An 11,342-nucleotide genomic window follows, 5' to 3' on the forward strand; every position below is an offset into this window, starting at 1 on the left:
TCTTTCAAGGCAGGCCTACCAGCAACAGTTTCCCTCATTTTTTTGTTTGTATGAGAAAGCCTTTATTTCTCACTCATTTTTGAAGGATAATTTTACAGGGCATAGAATTTCAAGTTGGTAGGTTTTTTTCCTCTCACCGTATTTAGTATTTGATTCCACTCTCTTCTTATTGACATGGTTTCCATGGAGAAGTCAGCTGTAATTCTCAACTTTGCTCCTCTGTAGGTAAGGTGTTTCTTTCCTCTGTTTTCTTTCAGGATTTTTTCTTTATCTTTCTGAAGCTTGAAAATGATATGCCCTAGGCGTCTTTTTTTTCTTTCTTTTGGCATTTTTCCTGCTTTATGTTCTCTGAGCTTCCTGGGTCTGCAGTTTGGCGTCTGACAAGTGCTTGGGAAAATTCTCAGTCATTATTGCTTCAAATGTTTCTTCTGTTATTTTCTCTCTTATCCTGATATGTTACACATTTTGTAGTTATCCCACAGTTCTTAGATATTCTATTCTGGGTTTTTTTCAAGCTTTTTTCTTTTTGTTTTTCAGTCTTGGAAGTTTCTATTGACATGTCTTCAAGTTCCAAGATTCTTTCTTCAGCCACATCCAGTCTCCTGATGAGCCTATTGAAGGCATTTTTCATTTCAGTTACAGTTTTTGAGCTCTAGCATTTTTTAAATTCTTTCTTAGAATTTCCATCTCTGTGCTTATATGATCCATCTGTTACTTTAATCAAAATTATACATGCACAGAGGTACCTGATGACACCAATTCTTTTGCCAAAATCTCTTTTTCACATTGTGTAACTTGGTCCTGAATTAGAGATTCCTCTCTCTTTCACAAGCATAATGTCAGATTCTATAGTTTTCAAGAAACTTCAGAATGTCTTTGTGAGAACAGTGAGTTTGTTCTCATTCTAGCCAAGAAAAAAAATGATACTAAATATCAACACTAAAACTGAATACACAGCACCAAGCAATTTAGAGAATTTGATTAATTTTATACATTAAACTGTGCTGCTCTATTAGTTCTTCCTTACCACTCTTTTCATGAATTATATTGCAATCCTATATTCTATTATTGGCCATCTGGATAAAATTATAAATTATAATAAAAAGAATCCTTGATGAAGGGTCATGCACATTTTTATTTCTGTATCTACTTTAAATGTGTTAATATTATAGAGTTGCAGAAATTTGAAGTAATTTTAAATTGCTCTTATGGACAAAGCCCTAAGCCTCCACTACTTTGCAATAATGGAAAAGGCCACAGAGCACTTTGAAAATCATACTTTTATCCCCATTATCTGAGCCAAATGTGAACTTGGCAAACATTCTCTACCTGCCAGCTTCTCTCCACCTGTAAGGCCCCTGTCTTCTTCACATGCTACCCTTTCTACTTGGGTGTGAGCGTCAATGGTCTGGAGTCATAACTTCTGGGAGCAGGTCTGCTTTTGATCAACTGTACCACTCACAAGATTTTATGTGCTCGGTTCTCTTCAACTATGCAAATAGTAGATCAACTAACAACTGTTTCAGCCATAAAGATGAAATCCTCTTCATTCTTACATTCTTTTATAATCTACAAAGTATTGAAATACTTAGTGATGCTCTACTGCTACTACAATAGCTAGGTAGATCTTTTGTTCCACCATTAGTTGATTCCTCTCCATTCTGGGCCTGTTTTCATTAAGTTTTCCTTATATAATATGAGGAAACTGTGAAGCATGATTTCTCAATCTCATTGTCAGCACTCTTGACATCTGGGGCTGTAAAATTCTTTGTTATGTAGGGCTGCCCTGTGCTTCATAGCATCTCTGATCTCTGCCCACTAGATGCCAGTACCACTCCCCCAACTTCTAGTGTGACAACCAAAAATGTCTCCAGACATTGCCAAATATCCCCAGGGAGTAGCAGGTAAAATTACCCCCAAACCCCAAATAAAAACCACTGTTGTAAAGAAAACTTAAATGTTATCATGTATATAAAGGGGACTCGCAAACTATGCAGTTTAGGAATTATTATATTTTTAAAGTGTTTTTGCCAATGTGTTGTAGAAGAATATGAGAACAAATATAGGCAAAGAGTGAAAGGTGGTCCTTAGAGTGTATTCCAGTTTACTGTCTGTATGGAAGTTGCCTTATGAGAAAAGGCAGACAATCTCCAAGGATGCCTTAAAAGAGGTTTTTGTAGCTAGTCATGTAACAGTTAAGTTGGCCATGGCACCCACATCATGATTACCTTACAGCTCATTCCTTGGGCAGGGGACTAGCCCCTTTGCTGCTTGCTATAAGAGGTGCTGAGCCTTTAACCCTAGGTTGCCCGCATGTGGCACAACCCACTGTGTGAGTAGTTGCCCATTACCACACCATGGGACTTCGGGACAGGAGAACCAGAATTACCATGCTGATGTTCCCACTGTATGCTGTGCTGTCTTTCTGTGATCCATTGAGTCTCTTTGTCTATTTTCACACCTCCAAAGTGGCAGCAAGCCAATCCGGTTACTGGCTTAGTCATCTCCTTGGCCTTCTTGTTACTCTTCACCATTCTCTGTGAGGGAGGAGTTTCCCTTGATACTGGGGTAAGTTACTTAACTTCCCTTTGTCTTTGTTTCCACATTTTAAAATGGGGATAATAATGATAGTACTTAAATCTTAGTGTTGTTGTGAGGATCATTCAAGCTAATGTAATAGCCTGATAGGTAATTATGTCCAAACTAATGCCATGTTGCTTGGTTCTATTTTCTCCTATATGTCCCTGTGTTAGTCTGTTCTCACATTACTATAAAGAAATACCTGAGACAGGGCAACTTATAAAGAAAAGAGGTTTAATTGGCTCATGGTTTTGCAGACTGTACAGAAAGCATAGCGGCTTCTGCTTCTGGGGAGGCCTCAGGAAGCTTCCAATCATCGTGGAAGGCAAAAGGGAGTAGGAGTCTCACATGGCAGGAGCAGGAGAGCGAGAGGGGAGGTGCTGCACACTTTCAAATGATCCAATCTCACGAGAACTCATTCACTCACTATTGTGAGGACAGTACTAAGACGGATGGTGCTAAACCATTCATGAGAAATCCACCTCCATGATCCTACCACTTCCCACCAGGCCCACCTCCAACATTGGGGATTACAATTCAGTATGAGGTTTGGGTGGGGACAAATATCCAAACTATATCAGTTCCTACCTTCTTAGGTTGCCTTCTAAACTCCAAATCCTACCTTTCTTTCACAATGAAATTTACTTTTCTTTGTCATAGACTACGTTTCCATTTCACAATGCACATCATCTCACCGTCTTTCTTGCCTTCTCTCTCCCTCAGTCTCCTCTACTCATTAACCTCCATCCTCCTTTGCAGGACAAATTCCTCCCTTTGTCTTTGGTGCAGTTGTTTGCAGACCAAATTTGTTGTAACATGCCCCTGGTATTTCAGTTTTTACTTCAAGGTGATTAAAAGATTTTCATCTAGTCAAATCCCTCCTACCAATAAAATTCTTGTTAATAAAAGTTTCTTTATCACTTCACATAATTCATTGTTCAATGAATATTTTTGTTCATATAGTGGGTTAATATTTTGATATTCGACTATGTGATTTTTCTTAATTCCTCTTACTTTTCTTTCCCCACCATTCAAGGAGTGTCAGGGTTTTAGAAATACAGATACAAAGATGATACAGAGAGAACAATTAAATATTTAACTTGAAGCTCTTGAGAATAATTCTGTAAAGTCCATAGAAGAGAAAAAGGTCTTAAAAGTCATTGCTTTCCATTATTAGAGCCAGAGACTTAGAGAAACATGTTATGTAAATCCCCAAAGTCGGACTTTAAATATCCAAAGCCAATCCCCAGAGGGCCAAGTACATAATATTTATACTAAAACCACGGAAAGAAATATGTGATGTCCTAAGAACCATGTCCTGCTCAGAAGAAGATCAAAGCTTGACCAGCAGGCAGGAAGGTGGGGATTAATGAAGGATGTGCTAAGGGTTCCATCGCTAGTGGGACCCAGTGTTATCACTTCCTCCCCCAAGGCCAACCCTTTGCAGAGAGGCATAATAAGCTCAGATGCATGCATGTGAGGCATTCCAGAGCGAAAAGAACTATTGCCTGCCTTTCCAGACAACCCGAGCAACTGTAACCCTCACAGAGGACCCGTGAATCCACCTGGGCAGTAGAGCAGTGATGATGAGGGCTGGGACTGTTAACATCAGTTCTTTGGTATGTGGTATTGGAAGGAGGTGGAGCAATGACTAATTTTTTGTTTGTATACTCCAAGACTGTTTGGCTTGAAAAAAGGGCATGATCTAGTCATGTAATATTTTTTAAACAATAAAATAAAAATGTGAAAAGAAAAAAAAAGTGGATATGAGAAGGAAAAAAAATCTCATAAGCTTAGCAGTAAGTTTCAAAAGAAACTCTCTAAAATTTTTATTTAAAAATTAATGTTGGTTAGGTGCAGTGGATCACACCTGTAATTCCAACACTTTGGGAGGCTGAGGTAAGAGGATTGCTTGAGACCAGGAGTTTGGGACCAGTCTGGGCAACATAGCAAGACCCTTGTCACTACAAAAAATTAAAAATTAGATAAGCATGGGAGTGCACATCTGTAGTCCCAGCTACTCAGGAGGCTGACTAGGATGACTTGAGCCCAGGAGGTTAAGGTTGCAGTGAGCCATGATTGAACCACTGCACTCCAGACTGGGCAACAGAGCGAGACCCTGGCTCTAAAACATAAACAAATAAAAATGAATCTCATTTTGAATAATCAGACTTTCACTTCTCTCTTATCATCTCTGAACTCTGCACCTCTGATTAAAGTGATGAAATTGAATATCATCAATTCAATGAGAAGAAAAAGGGAGCTCAAAATAAGCCACATTGTAGAATAAACTCAAGAATTAAGATCTGATCTTGCTAGGTTTTGAGTCTTAATTTTCAAGGACCACTTTCAGTTGTGGTTGTGGGAGTTGATCCCCTTTTCTCAACTAATGCCCGTTAACCTGCAAATTTCTCTATTCCTTCATTCTCTTCTGTCCCCATCCCGAACCCACGCCCCACATCTCTTCCTATTCCCCATACCATGCACATTCACATGCCCAGATCTTCTTGTCTTGTCTTTACCCTAATTTCTTTTTCTTTCTTTCTTTTTTTTTTTTTTTGAGAAAGAGTCTCACTCTGTAGCCCAGGCTGGAGTATGCAGTGGCTGATCTCAGCTCACTGCAACCTCCACCTCCCAGGTTCAAGTGACTCTCCCACCTCAGCCTCCCGAGTAGCTGGGACTACAGGCACTTGCTACCACACCCGGCTATTTTTTGTATTTTTAGTAGAAACTGAGTTTCACCATGTTGGCCAGGCTGGTCTCAAACTCCTGACCTCAAGTGATCTGCCCGTCTCGGGCTCCAAAAGTGCTGGGATTACAGGCATGAGCCATCCACCACGCCCAGCCTTTCCCCTAATTTCTTCTTATCCCCTACCTCTAGACTTCCCCGTTCCCCTTTCTCAGGATCTTCTTTTATCCTCAAGACCACATGAGACATCATAACTTCGTTGTGAGAAGCATTAATCTACTGGATGGAGCACATGTGGGGAGTATCTGGGGTCTATACCAATTTCCACAGTAACCTTTTTCATGGAAATCACTTCATCCTTAAAAAATGGGATAAAGGAAAGAAATAAGGCTAACCACCCTGGGCTACATCCAAGAACAGTGCAGAGGTATGGAGGGTTCCGGGCTGTGTGAAAGGCGGTTCATAACTGCCACTAATTCTAGCTATGAAAGAGAGGAAAGGAGAACACGAATTAGAGCCTGAGAATGAAGAGAGAGCTGAAGGAGTTGATGGCATGATTTGTCAAGCTAAAGGAAGAAAGAAAATGAATCAAGAAATAGAAGGTCACAGAAGAAATTCAGCAATTAATTTGTTTAATACTGTGCCATTCCACCCTTCTTCCTCCTGGTTCAGTGCACAATCCCCGAGCTCAGGATATGCCCTTTAAGTTTCAAAGTCAGGAAGGATAAGCTGGGGTTTCTGAAGAGGAGAGTTTTGGGGGTGGGGGCCTACTAGATATAAAGAAATATGTGTGCCTACTTTACTACATTTTCCATTACGTGATTTGAGTGAGGGTAAAAAGCATAAAATTAAGCATTTCATTTTTAAAATGTGTATTCAATATTTCAAGTTATTCTTACCAACTTAAATCCAGAATAACTTTTCATGTGATGACAAGCAATGGGACATGGTGGTGTCTATGATTTTGTGTCCGAGCAAGTAATATACACTTGATTAATCTTTTCTGGATAAAACGTTAGCAATTCTTGGGAAGCCAAAGCTCGAAGCAGAGCAGAATGGGGCGTGACACTGAGTAAGTGGTGAACTTAGTGTCATTGAGCTCCTTTTTAGGGATTAAACCATCCCAGAATGCATTTGACTCACTTCAGGAACTAATGCTGCAAAGCAAATGACCTACTTCATACTTAATCCCCAGTGCCGCAACTTTGTGCAGCATTTTGAAGAAGCCCAGAAGACCTGATCCTAGACCACCCATGAGGAAGTAGTAAACCCCCGACACCCACAACACTGCCCCCACATGCAGAAGTGAGAACAGGTTCAAAACTGGGTGGAAGTGCTTGCTGCGCAGGCTTTTGGTCTCTGCCTGCCCATGTTAAGCAGTTCAGGCACACACCTCCAGTGTCCTGGCAAGAATCTCCAACTCCCACAAGAATGGGAAGAAGGCCAAAGAAGGCCAAAACTTTCTCCAAACAAGCTCAGTGGCAAAACTCTGTGGGAGAGAGAGAAGTAAGGCAATTGCCCTAGGCATATCGGGCAGGCGAGTCAGCACCCAGCAAGAGAGGAGCCTGTGATTCTGGAGAAGTTAGGGCTGGTGCTACCATGGAATTAGGTGGAGAGGAAGAGAGAATGTGTAGTAATAAGAAAAATCGATGATCCAGCATGCACACATGGAAATGCCCTCTTCACCGTCCTTCCTTTCCTAAGAAATTCTGGGTTCTAGGCCAAGTGCAGTGGCTCACACCTGCAAAATCAGCACTCTGCGAGGCCGAGGCATGTGGAACACTTGAGGTCAGGAGTTCAAGACCAGCCTGGGCAACATGGCAAGACCCCATCTCTACAAAAAAATTAAAATTAAAAAATTAGCCAGGCGAGGTAGTGCACACCTGTAGTCCCAGCTGCTAGGAAGACTGAGGCGGGAAGTTCACTTGAGCCCAGGAGTTTGAGGCTGCAGTGAGCTATGATCGTGCTATTGCACTCCAGCCTGGGCAGTAGAGTGATACCATCTCTAAAAAAAAACATAAGATAAAATAAAGAAATTCTGGGTTCTCTGTCCACACCTGTAGTTAAACTCACTGAGAAGGAAAATACCCAGCATTGCACCAAAGTGTAAGAAATCACCACTAAAGAACTTATCCCCGTAATCAAAAACCACATAGACCCCTAAAAACTATGGACATAAAATTTTAAAAAAGAAAAGAAAAAGAAAATACCCAGCAGGTGGCAGCACTAGACAACTGAAGTAAAACAAGGCTGCAAGGCAACACGAAAGTTCATCTTGTAGACTTTGCGCTGTAACTTTCCTTGATGGGATTTCATTTAGCTATCAGTGAATATCTCATAAGAAGGAATTTGTATCCCAGCACCTACCACAGTTCCTGGCACATGCTGGGTATATGTGTTGACTGAATGCAGGCAGGCAGGCAGGAAGGAAAGAAGGAATTTTGATAACTCATCTAAACTAGAAAAATGTCATCATTTGAAATGGCCATATTCTCTTCTTATCCCATCATTACTATTGTCATTTTAATTAGCTTTAAAAATATTAATAAAGCATCCTACTAGATTAATTTTCTCTACTCACCCTTTTGACAACCTACATCTTTATTCTCTACTGAATTAAATTTTTCTCATCGCTTTTGGAGACTTATTAAATCTCAGGGTTTAAAAAAAAACTCAAGATTAGAAACACCACAGCTAAAATTCCAGTTTTAAAAGAAATTATTTGTGTTTGAATGTTGGCGTTTATAAGGAAGGCATTTATGAGTAGACCATCGTTCTTTGATTAGTCGTATTTTTTTTTAACCAATGACTTGTTTGCAGACTGTGCTTAAGTTTTATTATTATTAAAAAAAAAATTTCTTTCATTGACCATCTCTGAAATATGCTATTGTGCAGTGGCTTGCGCTTTTTTAGAATCCTACTTAATAATAATTTAAGGTAATAAAAGTTAAAAAAAGACTAAATAAACTAATAGATGATAAGAAATCACTCTGCCCAGGCACTATGCTATATTGGGTCAGAGTGATGACTTTCTATCACTTTCGAGATAGAGGAAGAAAATCCTCACCCTTTGCTTCACCAGATACAGAAAATGGCTACATTGGACACCCTAATAAGAGCTTCCAAATCTACCTATTAGAACAAAGGGTAGCCAAACTTTCCCTAAAAGTTAATATTAGCTGAGCATGATGGCTCATGCCTGCAATCCCAGCACTTTGGGAGGTCGAGGCAGGAGAATAGCTGGAGGCCAGGATTCATGACCAGCCTGGGCAACACAGCAAAACCCCCTCTCTAAAAGAAAATTTTTAAAATTAGCCAGGCATGGTGATGAGCGCCTGTAGTCTTAGCTAGCTACTCGGGAGGCTGCAATGAGAGGCTCATGTGAGCATAGGAGTTCAAGGTTGTGGTGAGCTATGATTCCATCACTGCACTCCAGCCTGGGCAGCAGCCAGGTCCTGTCTCAAAAAAAAAAAAAAAATGCTAATGGTAAAACTTTTGCTAGTAAGAATAATGGCAGTTGATGACACTCAGTTGGAGCATGTAGTTGAGTTTTTTGAGGGCAGGTATATTGTTTTATGTACTTTCATATATCCCTAGCATCTCACCTTGTGTCTGGTATATTTTAAAACCTCAATCAATATTTACTGAATGTGTGGAGACTATCAAGACATATGTCACTGGACAGTGGTACTTGAATCAGTGCCACATTCTCAGCAGAAGAAAAGAATAGAATGGCAGATCATGGGAGTCACCATTCAGCAGACTTATAAGAATGGGCTCAGAGCCAAAATAATTAGCATCATCTGGAATTGGTGACACCCTAGATTATCTCTTTCATCTTAGGAACTCCTATCCTCACCCTGTTCAACTTTGTTACACATAGCCATCTTGCTGCTGCTTTTACACCTTTACTGTGTATTAAATGCAACTTTCCTGAACTTCAAGAGCCTCTTTGAGTTCTTCTTATCAATAAGGGGAATGTTCTGAGTTATCACGTGTCTCCCTAATTCTGGAGGAATAGTGTATCTAAAAACAATCATCTTACATGTTGATGTTCCCTGCATCAAGCTTAATTCCTATTCTATTTTCATTCTGCATGCTCTCTCCAGGCAAGCGCATCCCCACCCATAATTTCTAAACCAGGAACTGCAGATCTTTACTTGTGATTGCCATTGTTTCTTGAATTTCAAATCCATTCATATAGCTAATTTCCCATAAGACAACTCTACCTGGGCATACCATATATTAATAGCTACCTTAAATATATCATATCAAAGATCAAATCCACAGGCTCTGATTTAAGATGGCAGATTAAGCACATTTATCTTTTTCCCAAAAACCATATTAAAATCATAGTAAAAGAATAAAAAGCATGTCAGGCACAGTGGCGTGCACCTGTAGTCCTAGCTACTCAGAAGGCCAAGGCAGGAGGATTGCCTGAGCCCAGGAGTTCAAGTTCAGCCTGAGCAACATAGACCTCACAAAAAAAAAAAAAGGAAAGGGAAAGACAGGAAAAGGTATGAACACTCCCCCCACCCAACCCAACCAAACAAAGAGAATGGAAGGGAAGCTAATGGAGGAACAGAGGTTACAGCAAAGTTCTAGAAGTCAGGAGATAGATGAAGAGGGATGACTGATGATGATCAGAGCTGATGAGGAAGCTGCAGCCTAGTACCCCTGAGGGATGAGACTACAGCCAAAAAGGGAGCCGATCTGTCTAGAATTAACTCAGAAATTGTCTCAACTTGGAGACTACAGTTCTACAGAAGGCAAGAGTAAGAAACAGACAACCAGCAAAAGCACATTAGCATCTTCAGAGAAATTAAGAATGACATTGCATCCATAAAACAAGAGCAAGATAAAAGACATGAATGCCAAAACGTCATGCTTCTCCACAACCTGTGTCTGTTCCTGCGCCTCCTGTCTCAGTGAATGAATGCTTCCATCATGCACCCAGTTTCCCAAGCCAGAGAGTTGAAAGTGATCCCTTTATTCTTCCCTTCTCTTTATGCCTCATTCAATAAACTAAGGGTTGATTCTATCTCCTAAATATCCTTTATATTTTCCCCTCACCTCTCTTCCCCACAGCCACTGCCTTTAATAGACCTTTCTTATGTCTTTCCTAAATTCTAGCAATAACTTTTATCCCTGCTCTATCTCTAGTTTGAAGCCTTCCCAAACCTTTCTCCAGGATCAGAATTCCTAGTTGCAGTCAACCCAGCATCTGGCATACTGCCCTTCAACCAGTGAGTGTCTGATTGTCATTTGGACTGAATAATACCTGACCATCTGTCCAGCCCGCAATTTTTACTGCTCCATACTTTCTTCTTTAAATCCCAGAAATATGGACTTACTTTTAGTTCTCTCTCAAAACATGTCTCCTTTTTAAAACATGTGCTGTTCTCCCAGCCCGAAACCCCCATTCTCGTTGTTGGCATAGAAACTCCTTCAAGGCTCAGCTCAAATGTTACTTCCCCTGAGGAAGTTCCCTAATTTCCCCTGGACTGATATGGGTATTTATTCTTTATATGCCCTGGGAATATTTCATGTGCCTTCTCTACAGCACTTTTGTGTTGAATTGTAAGTTCCTGTTTCCCCAGACCAGACTGTAGCCTCTTTGAGGGCAGGAACCAGTCTTCTGAGCTTGGTATCCCTTGCACATATGCGGCATAAAGGAATGGTTATAATCACAGAATTCTATTTTTTAAGATAGAAGGAAGCTCAAGAAATTATCTGTATAGTTCCTGTCCTTGAGCCAATGAAATATTATCATTTTTATTTATTAATTGAGGCAACTGAAACATGCAGACGAAGCAACTTATTTAAGGTTGCAAAGTGAAGTGCACAGGTATACGTGGGCAATGGGGACAGAGGCAGGGAGGGAAGAGAGGGTGATCAGAACTAACATCCCAATGTCCTTCTTACACAGTGCTCCTTCCACCTCGTGATGACACCTCTTACCAATCAATTGCCATTTACTGAAGAAATCCACCTTGAAAAAAGAAAAGGAAAGATAAGCAACAAAAATATATACATTGCCCAAACTGACAAGGAAATTACTTTCTTTAAAATA

Source organism: Hylobates moloch, unplaced genomic scaffold (genome assembly GCF_009828535.3).
Source record: "Hylobates moloch isolate HMO894 unplaced genomic scaffold, HMol_V3 SCAFFOLD_8, whole genome shotgun sequence".
Lineage (NCBI taxonomy): Eukaryota > Metazoa > Chordata > Mammalia > Primates > Hylobatidae > Hylobates > Hylobates moloch.